Consider the following 11,418-nt stretch of genomic DNA (forward strand, 5'->3'; position numbering starts at 1 on the left):
AAGTACTCCCTAGTGGGCACATTCACTATGTTTTTCGACTACAGGGACACAACAAGTGTGGAGAAATATACCGTACATTCAAACGGTTGCGTCATCGCTAGTCAAATGTGTGTAATGTATTGTATAAACCTACTGCTGTTCGACAGAGCAGAAGGTCTGCAGACAGTAAAAATGCATTGCATTCATTTCAAAAAGTTGTGTGAAGAACAAAATGATTACCCTCTATTTAGGAAGTGAGTACTGTAGTTAGCTGCAATGTAGCCTGGCACATTCGGTTGGTGTAACAAATAAACAATACCTCCTAAGAAGGAGTCAAAGCTCTTTAATAATAGGACTTCAGACAAGTGGTCACATAAAGAGCTGGTGCGAAACAAAACCTAACCACTTTTGTGTCTTATTTAGAACCAGGCAACAATCTGTATTAGCCAAGCATTACATTTTCAACAATGGTATTTTCTTATCCATTTATATGGCAGGCATTTTACGTAGATGGATGACTCTTGAAAAATGAATCTTCTTTGCAAATCAGATTTCAGTCCATGAAAAAAAAATGACAGAATTGTCAAAGGCAAAAAATAGACAAGTGGAGCTCTCGTGATCTGCTGTTTCCATGGACTTCACTTGCCAGGAGATAAAAGTCTGCAGGCCGTATCAGTGAGTCCATCTCCCTCAGAGTGTGAGAGAATGACTCAGCCTTACATGATCGATGCTTTCTCATCAAATGGACTTGCCCACTGTCCGAGTTATCGGCTTTCTGCTGTGGCCTGAGCTGAAGAAATGCAGAGATCTGCTGGGTGATTATGTGATCTAAATGAAAAAAAAAAAAAAAAGGAAGTCAGGTGAAACAAGAAAAAGGAAACGAAGCACAAATATCGTCTGCTCCTAGCCCGTGACCCGAGGCTGATCCTCCACCCTGAGATCTGCACGTTAATTATGGGCTTTGTGTATCTCCCAAGTGCTTCACTTTACTGATGAACGGATTAGATCTCAGTATGAGGGGAAGATTCTGCAGCGTGAAGAGATTCCGCACAATCATCAGATGTTGCCGAGGTTTGAAAATTATCCTTTTTTTGTATTTGGAGTGCACTTCAGAACATGCGATCGTCTAATTTCTAAATAATAATAAAAAAAAAAAGTTTGCAGACCTGGTATGGAGAAGTCCGGCGCGGAGTTTTTTTATTTGCTTCGATTGATTTCATATTGCAAAGAATTTTCAAGCCTGTCCTTTTAAATGTTCGTTTATTGCTTAGAAATGGGAGGATTTACTTCAGCAGGTCACTCAGGTGCAGTTTTATTAGACAAAGGCAAAAATATTACAGAGTTAAACTCCCAGTATCTAGCTTCCCTGTGGTATTAGATCAATAGTCATTTCTACGTGCACTTACAGTATCAAGTTATTTTAGACCCATTTTTACCTTGTAATGGAAATGCTTTATTCTGCACAGAATAAGTGGCTTAGTGGTTAGACTTGTACCTTCAGTGTTCGATTCCAGCCTCCGTCCTGTGTGTGGACTTTGCGTGTTCTTCCTGGGCTTCAGGGGTTTCCTCTGGCTACTCCAGTTCTCTCCCCCAGTCCAAACACATATGTTGTAGACCAGGATTCCCCAAACACCAGCTCGTAGATCGTTTGTTACCAGGCCGCGTAGAAATAAAACAACCTGCAGACTGTGAAATAAAATAAAATCAAAATTAAAAATAAGATTTTATTATTTAGAAAAAAAAATTATCACTTCAGAAGGATGCATTTAATAGAAAATACTCCGAGTCCTACTTAAATTAAAGGCTTCATCTCAACAGGTGATCGTTCTGTGGAATATGTGGCAACCGGCTATACATCGAAACCATCGTAAAAATGGGTTGCTTAAAATTCCGGTTTACATTATACAGTATATATAATAATTAAATGCACTTTATTTTATTTTATTATAAGCGTGACAACCCCACCCCCAACTGCCCCTCTAGTCCATGGAAAAATTAAAGACCACTGCTGTAGACTGATCTCCAAGTGTGTGTGTGTGTGTGTGTGTGTGTGTTTAAATGTGTGTGTGTGTGTGTGTGTGTGTGTTTAAATGTGTGTGTGTGTGTGTGTGTGTGTGTGTGTGTGTGTGTGTGTGTGTGTGTGTGTGTGTGTGTGTGTAAATGTGTGTGTGTGTGTGTAAGTGTGTGTAAGTGTGTGTAAATGTGTATGTTTAAGTGTGTGTGTGTGTGTGTGTGTGTGTGTGTGTGTGTGTGTGTGTGTGTGTGTGTAAATGTGTGTGTGTGTGTGTGTGTAAGTGTGTGTAAGTGTGTGTAAATGTGTATGTTTAAGTGTGTGTGTGTGTGTGTGTGTGTGTGTGTGTGTGTGTGTGTGTGTGTGTGTGTGATTGTGTGTGTTTAAATGTGTGTGTGGGTGTGTAAGTGTGTGTGTGTGTATAAATGTGTGTGTGTGTATAAATGTGTGTGTGTGTGTGTGTGTGTGTGTGTGTGTGTGTGTGTGTGTGTGTGTGTGTGTGTGTGTTTAAATGTGTGTGTGTGTGTGTGTGTGTGTGTGTGTGTGTGTGTGTGTGTGTGTGTGTGTGTGTGTGTGTGTGTGTGTGTGTAAATGTGTGTGCGTAAATGTGTGTGCGTTTTAACGATTGTGCCCAGGCTTGTTTGTAGTTTTTTACATTTCCAAATCTGTAAGTATGTATTAGCCTCCGCAATCTGTTCCCCGTAATTAGAGCAGAAATTAGAAACTTACCAAATGTCACAAAACTATGTTTGAGTCAGTAACAAACTGAACCACGGATCACCGGATGGCGACGGATGCTCAGAGTACGAGTTAATGTTTGTGTGCTCACATGTTTAGGCCGAACAAGAAGAAATCATATCCTGTTCATAACGAATACGAAAACAAACAGATCAATAGTCAAGGGGTTTTTATTTTCCTGTGGGTGAGCGATCGGATATAAAGATAAGACCATATTCCGATCCGTGTGCAGCGTTCATTCATTCATTCATTCATTCATTCATTCATTCTTAGTGAGTTAAACTAGTTTACCAAAGAGTCTTTAAGAATGGGGATCAGTATTTTTTTACATTTCTGGCATTTGGCAGACAACCTTATACAGAACGGCTTCCATTTAACCTCATTTTATACATGGAGGGTTAAGGGCCTTGCTCAGGGGCCCAGCAGTGGCAGCTTTATGTACCTGAGGTTTGAACTTACAACCTTCCAATTGGTATGGGCTAGTATACTGTAATTGGTTAATAGTTTAAAGCTACGTATCATACATCGTATTGTACTCAACTAAGTTATCGCAGACTCTAACTCCAAGACAACTGACTCTGCCAATCACTAGCGAGAATGAGGCGAGGCATCTCAGGAGGCAGCAAGGCGAGGGCGCCAACGTATCGTACCACGTAAGCGGCTACGATTGCCTGCCACACGAAATTGAAAATATTTTTACAGTTTTGTCGTATCGCTGTCCATCGTAAAATCAAAAATTCGTAAATCTTAGTATCATAACTCGGAGTTTACCTGTACATAATATAATAATATGTAAAAGTACAATATCCAATAATAATAATAATAATAATAATAATAATAATAATAATTGGGTTTAGTTCATTCCCAGATAGAAAGGAATATATAAAGCACTAAACAGAGTCATTTCAGTGATTCATTCATTTGACTCTACTAAGATTCAAATAAGAGTCTCTCATCTTTTGCCTTTTAAATGACTCATTGCCTTATATCATTTTAAACCAGACCGAGTCTGTGATTTATTTAACTAGCATCTGTACTGAAATCGTTCCCTTTGATCGATGGTATTAGTACTGAACACAATAACATTACTTTGGGATTCAACTTGAAATGTATTTAAAACGCAAAACAAAAATAAACAAAAAAAACGGTCAGACCTCAAAAAACAATAAATATCCATGTGTCAGCATGAGCATGAATTAAAGCTGATGACTCTGTGCTTAATGACGTTTACCGTTTATCCTGATTACCTTCCTTATTATACAGACTTCACACCACACATATTCAAAATCCATGTCATTCTCTGCCTCGAACACGCAGCTACACGGCTGAGAGTCAAACACACACCTCACACCTCACACACCTCGCACCGCTCGGTTATTACAAACAGGTTTCCATGGAAGCGTATTGATTAAATTACACTGAAGGAGTAACAGCGTTTCTTATGTCTACAAAAAAAAAAGAGACAATGTATGCAGGTTGGCTGAAATGTCCATGCAACCTTGCTGATGCATCAATCTGAAGGTGGAACCCAGTGGAGTTAAAATACTATTACGTGTTAGGAAAACATAAACACAGTCATGAGGCTGTTTCATTCTGCCTTGTTGAGAGGTTTCGGCTCTGTGATACAAAAGAAAGCCATAAAAGACGTCTGGAGTGTCTCTTGTATAATCCCGATTCATAATCCAGTGCATTTATATGATCTTGATCCATAATCCAGTGCATTTATATGATCTCGATCCATAATCCAGTACACTTATATAAACCTGACCCATAATCTAGTGCACCTATGTAATCCCGATCCATAATCCAGTGCATTTATATAATCCCGATCCATGAACCTGTGCACTTATATGATCTCGATCCATAATCCAGTACACTTATACAAACCTGACCCATAATCTAGTGCACCTATGTAATCCCGATCCATAATCCAGTGCATTTATATAATCACGATCCATGATCATGTTCATTTATATAATCCCGATCCATGAACCTGTGCACTTATATGATCCCGATCCATAATCCTGTGCACTTATATGATCCCGATCCATAATCCTGTGAATTTATATGATCCCGATCCATAATCCTGTGCATTTATAGGATCCCGATCCATAATCCTGTGCATTTATATAAATCTGACCCATAATCTAGTGCACTTATATAATCCCGATCCATAATCCTGTGCATTTATATGATTTTGATCCATAACCCTGTGCACTTATACGATCCCGATCTATAATCCTGTGCACTTATATGATCTCAATCCATAATCCAGTGCATTTATATGATCTCAATCCATAATCCAGTGCAATTATATAAATCTTACCCATAATCTAGTGCACCTATGTAATCGCGATCCATAATCCAGTGCATTTATATAATCCCGATCCATGAGTGTATTTATTTCACCATGTTGATAAATCCTCCATTCTGAGAGACAGTGTCTGTGTTTAATTCCTGACATCTCTCAGGTACTGATGTTACATGAAAATCAACTCGGCTCTAATGCAGGTGGTTTGAGCTTTGGGAACATCCTGTCAGCAGGTACAACAGAGATAAATGCTACATTCTGTATGATCTTCTCCGGCTTAATGGGAAAGGCGTCTTCCATCTCTTCTCATTACTTCAGCTCACCTAACATCTAAAGCATCCCTCTCTGTGTGGGTTGAGGAAATCCATGATGGCATTGGAAAGTGCCTTTGCTACGCCTAGAAGTTATTCTTATAGACAGGCATCAGGATATTAAGAGGTAATCACGACCGATGTACGACGGCCGCTAATCACGCTCGGATTCTGAGCATCGGTGACGCTTTGATTTGCAGAAGCGTTTGGGATGATTAACACCACAAAGCTTACAGATTACATAAAGGAACATGATGCTTACAGAGAAGACCAGACGTCAGAAGCTACAGCTGTTTAACCAGAGACAATAACTGAAAACAAGAAAACTGAGGACAAGGAGGAAACCTACACTAACCTACACTCACACTAACCCGAGCTCAGGACCAAACTGAAAATATTTAAAGGCATTAAAATATATATTTCACCCTGAAACAAGGATATAGACTGATAAATGGAGCGTAATTTGCTTTAAATGTGCAATACATCTATTTTTCTATTTAAAACATTCATACTACAGATATAGGGCAGATAGTCGATGTCAAAGAAACAAAAAAGAACAATTTTTCACACTTTTCTTCTGTAAGTGTGAAAGAAAAAACTGAAACATTGAGGAAAACAATCAGAGGATAGAAATGGAGTACAAAGAGCAAGAGATCTCGCTTATCGTTCTCTTATCCCGGGAGGTCAGACCTTTTAAACGGCTCAGTTGGGCGGAAAATGTGTCTCCACTTTTAGAACCCAAATGAAGCATGAGACACTGGGCAACTGTGTGAGATCAGATCAGACCAGATCAGACCAGATCAGATCAGACCAGATCAGACCAGATCAGATCAGACCAAATCAGACCAGACCAGATCAGATCAGATCAGATCAGATCAGATCAGATCAGGTTTTCACGCCGCAGTGTTAATAAATAAATACTGGTCAGCGTTTCTCTTTTGACAAGCAAGTGGCATTAATGTGTTTTTAGTACTGCTTATTTTTTCCAGCTAATGGTGGATTCTACAAAATAGTATCTCTTTTTATTGACCTGACATGTGGGAGTGAACCAAAGAGCTTGAGAGAGAGAGAAGACAGAGAGAGAGAGAGAGAGAGAGAGAGCAAATAGAGAAAAAGAGAGAACATGAGAGAGAGAGAGAGAGAGAGAGAGAGAGAGAGAGAGAGAGAGAGAGCAAAAAGAGAGTGGGGAGAGAGAGAGAGAGCGCAAATAGAGAAAAAGAGAGGAGAGAGAGAGCAAAAAGAGAGTCGGGAGAGACAGACAGAGAGAGAGAGAGAGAGAGAGAGAGCGCAAATAGAGAAAAAGAGAGGAGAGAGAGAGCAAAAAGAGAGTCGGGAGAGACAGACAGAGAGAGAGAGAGAGAGAGAGAGAGAGAGAGAGAGAGAGAGAGAGAGAGAACATGAGAGAGAGAGAGAGAAAGAGAGAGAGAGCAAATAGAGAAAAAGAGAGAACATGAGAATGTGGAGAGAGAGAGGGAGAGAGAGGGAGAGAGAGGGAGAGTGCAAAGAGAGAAAAAGAGAGGAGAGAGAGCAAAAAGAGAGTCAGGAGAGACAGACAGAGAGAGAGAGAGAGAGAGAGAGAGAGAGAGAGAGAGAGAGAGAGAGCAAATAGAGAGAGAGAGAGAGAGAGAGAGAGAGAGCAAAAAGAGAGTGGGGGAGAGAGAGAACATGAGAGTGAGCAAGAAAGAGAGCGAGAGAGTCACAAAAAAGCAAGCGAGTGGGAGAGAGAGAGAAAAAAAGAGAGTGAATAGAAAGAGAGCATAAGAGAGGGAGAAGGTGAGAGAAAGAAAAACTCAGAGAGTGAGGGAGGGAAGGAGGGAGGGAGAAAGTGTTGGAGAGAAAAAGAAGTGGGAGAGAGAAAATAAGGAACAGAAGATCTAAATTCTGCATCGTTTATATCATCCATCTTCATTTGTTTGTCTACAAACTAACAGATGCACAGAATCAGCACAAAACTTAACTCTCATCCAGCACGAGGAAGTCTGTTCACCGAGGACTAAAGAATCTTTTCAACACTCTCGTGGAAAACACTTCATCTTAATGTCCGCATGGCTGACGACTGCAGAGACGGTAAACAGAACGAAGCAGACGCCATGGCTGCTGTCTCTCTGTTTGATGTGGGATTACAGAGCACACATTAGCCCACATGACTAATTTATCTCATATCTCTGCTTACACATTTAACGACTCGGAGTGGGAGGGATCCGAGGATCCGGGCTGCTTCACCGGCTTCCTCGAAGGTTTTCCGAGGACACGACTGGGATGAATCATGTGATCTCTCACACACTGACCACTTCCGAGAACTTTTCTTTAATATATTCATCTTTTGCATCTTTTCGCAAAACAAAGTTCTAGCATTTTAAAAATCCATTAAGAAAAATCGCATTAAAATTTCATTTCAATCCCACTGAAAGACTCCACGTCCACGTCTCCATAACGTTACGACATCATTAATCGCATTATCAAAATACAACATTACTGATCAATTGTAATTGAGTTTTGTGTTTCGGGGAAATGCATTTTCACTTTGTTTTTTGTTTTTCTTCTTTTTTTCACTTCATTTCCTGTTTCATCATGACGTAAAAGTCACTCACGGTATTTAAAAAAAAAGCCTCATCATCGTCGCATTTCGCTCCGGCGATCATTCGTTCTCACATTTTTTTACTCGGAATATATTTAAATCATTTAATGTTTTGAAAACTTCGATGTTGACGTCACAGATATTTTCGCAGCAGACTCCGAAATGGAATTTTTAGAATGCGAAATCTTTAGCGACGTCAAATCGCAACACAGTACCTCGATCTTCTACATTTCTTTTCGCATCCAAATTTTACCACACGATTGTTAAAATATCGTATGTTTACGGCTTCCTAAAGTCCAGCGTTTGAAGCCGTAGCGTCGTTCGACGGATTTTCCAAAACAGTCCCACGTTTACATCCATAAATTTGGAAAATATCTCATAAAAATTCTGACTGCAATTTATTTTACTCTACCACAGAACGTTCTTTCAGAAGAAGACTTTTTACACCAAACGAATTTAATTCAATATATTCACCAAGCTTATTATTCATTTATTCATCTTAAAGCGTATTATTTGTCGACTACCATGAATTATTCATTTACGCTGAAAAGCCGTGTAGTAACGACAGTGAGGAATGTCAATATGGACCCACTCATGTGCTCTTGGGACTTTAAGGAATTGGGATTAGTTTTTGAATCCCAACAACAGTGTAAGCACAGAATTAGCATACATACAGTATCTAGGTAATTTTTACTGAGGAGAAAATCCCAGCCTAAAGAAAAATTTTTATTATGCCGTAGAAAACAGCGGATGGAAATAAAAATAACACCCTGACTTGCAATTACAGAATTACAGATACATCTCTTCGAATACTTATATTATTATTATTATTATTATTATTATTATTATTATTATTATTATTATTGGTTATGGAGAAAAGATTTCCATACTATACAAGATCAAACTGGTTTAATCAAAAAATGAGAAACTAAATATTGGAGATTTGATTAAAAGTAAAACACGACAAATACATTAAACATATCAGAGACTAAATCACGAATTAAACAAGTCAAAATATGTAAACATCACACCACATTATTCAAAATAATGGTGTTAATATGCGGGAAAATAAACTATGAGCTTCATAACTACACTGAAATGTTGTTGAAGAAATTTCAGCTACACGGATAAATATATACACAATTCTGTCACTTACAGTTTCTAACAATTTCTTTTTTTTTTTTTTTACAAAAAATTTTATGTGATTCAAGTTCAAAATAAAAATCCAAAAAATGAACTATTTTAGAGATGATTTGTTTGCTACTATTTTTTGTTACAGAAGAAATTTCAAATCAAATGGATGATTATTTGTTGTGCCTTTCGCATTGTGTTTATTCTGCGATAAGTCATTTTCTTGTTGTAAAGCTAAAAAACCTTGAAACACAACCAATAAAAATGATGGTTTTGGTCTTTTGAGGAAAATTTTTTGTGAACATTTTTTTTCTTTTGTTCTGTCGCCTGAAAACAAGGTCATAACTAAAAAATAAATAGATAGATAGATAGATAGATAGATAGATAGATAGATAGATAGATAGATAGATAGATAATACATTCATAAATAAGAAATAAATAAAGATACAACAATTTTTGTCAGCTAATTACTGATATGCTTGCAAGTATATTTTGTACTGGAACCTTTAAAAAAAAATTAAAATAAAAAAATTAATAAAAGATAGATTTGAGTCTACCGGAAAAAGCATAAATCTGCATGCATAATAAAACAAAATCAAATCTGTTTCTTGATGTTGGAATTCAAATATGTAATCTCTCAAGACATACAGAAAAGTTTGTTAAAAACATTTATTTATTGTTTAATATAGAAAACATTATGCACTGTTATAAAAATTGTTATCTTCAGTGTAAAATCCAATCATATCAGCATTCTGGTTTGCAATGTCCATTATATAAGTCTAAGAATATGCATTTCATTATGTTTTATGAATTTACAGTCATCAAAAAACTTTTTTTTCCCATTTCCTTGATTCCAAATTGAAAGATAATAGATTTTAAGAAAAGTACAATGTGGTTATAAAGGAATGTATAAAAATTTATATTCCTTATGTATAAAGGAAATTATAAGGACGTACACTTTATATCATAAAGACGCACAAATTGACAATGAAGGCAGGAAAACGATTTGTTCATTGCTGTGCTTAGTGGATGGAGCTTACATTTAAACTTTAAATCATGAACCAGGCGTGAAAAGAAAAAAGAAAAAGAAATGAGTTGAGGTGTATACAAAAAAAAAATCCCCAAAATGATTGACTTCATTAATAATTATTGTATCTACCTGTAGTTCCTTGGTTTATTGATGGTTTCATGAATGGTAATGAATGTGGGCATCAACCTGCCCCATCATCCCGCACGATTCAAGGTTGATAGCAATAAACTATGGTCTGGAGTCACTAGCTTTCTTCAAATGAAGACTTCAAGTCCAAACTTTTAAAAAGCACTTTAAAAAACAACAAAAATAAAACCTTTGATTTGCTGCAAGCTTGATAGTACACTTAGACCCTGAGTGATTTGTACTAGCATGAGGCTCTGTTTGCTACGGTGTCTGTAAAGAACTCAAGGAGCTTGCTCTGGGTGACAGCGTCTGCTATAAACGGAAATGAAAATGTATTACAGCTCCGCTGATCGTAAAAATCCAATGTGTTGCTTTTCCCCATCTTTAATTTTGGTGCAGTGTGAGAATGAAAATATCGACAGGTTCCGAATCCTTACTGCTAATTCATTAGCATGTCTGTACTGAACTGACCTGAACTGTCTGAGAAGATTCACATTCTAGCAGTGACCTGAAATCTGTATAGGATTTAAAGTTAACGTAAATAAAACGAGTCCCGTCTTTATCATGTGGGTGTGTGGAATTCTTACCGTGCCTTGGAGGTTTTCTCAGGGTTCTCCGGTTTTCTATACCACAGTCTGAAGGCATGTTATAGGCTGATTGGCATCTTTAAATTGTCCATAGTGAGTGAATGGTTGTGTAAATGTGTGTCCTGCGATAGACTGGCATCCTGTCCAGGGTAAACCTTGACTTGTGCCCAGAGTCTCTGGGAGAGGCTCCAGGTTCCCCATGTCTGAGAAGGATAAGCAGTGTAAGATGGATGGACGGATGGATGGACATAGATGAAACATATTAATACAAAGCTTTTACCATCTACATTCTGTAAGAAGGAAAAGACCTACAAAGGTCAGAAGTCATTTCCTTTAAACAAAATCCACCCCACAATAAGGATAGTGGTTCTATCTTAGAATTGAGAAAGGGTATTGAAGATTTTTGGATACATGTTCACCAGGTTTTAGGTAGGTAGGTTTTATTTTAGCTGTATTATCATTTTAGCTTGCTGGCTCAGAAGATTGGTCAATTTGGTGAAAATGCACCTACCTATACTTACCAGCACTTGGCAGACTCCTTTATCCAGAGCAACATACACATTTCTGTCATAGGGTTAAGGGCCTTGCTCAGAAGTCCAGCAGTGGCAGCTTGGTG

The 11,418-nt window shown here is 37.9% G+C and overlaps 1 long non-coding RNA gene across 1 annotated transcript; it reads right to left on the reverse strand.

Moving 5' to 3' along the window:
- Positions 1 to 300: 300 nt before the first annotated feature.
- Positions 301 to 11,162, reverse strand: LOC113646765. Its single transcript, XR_003441520.2, has 3 exons — positions 10,803 to 11,162; positions 1,475 to 1,665; positions 301 to 807 (listed from the first exon to the last, which is right to left on the reverse strand). It is a non-coding gene; the product is annotated as an uncharacterized LOC113646765 (long non-coding RNA).
- Positions 11,163 to 11,418: the final 256 nt, after the last annotated feature.

Source organism: Tachysurus fulvidraco, chromosome 2 (genome assembly GCF_022655615.1).
Source record: "Tachysurus fulvidraco isolate hzauxx_2018 chromosome 2, HZAU_PFXX_2.0, whole genome shotgun sequence".
In the NCBI taxonomy this organism is placed as follows: domain Eukaryota; kingdom Metazoa; phylum Chordata; class Actinopteri; order Siluriformes; family Bagridae; genus Tachysurus; species Tachysurus fulvidraco.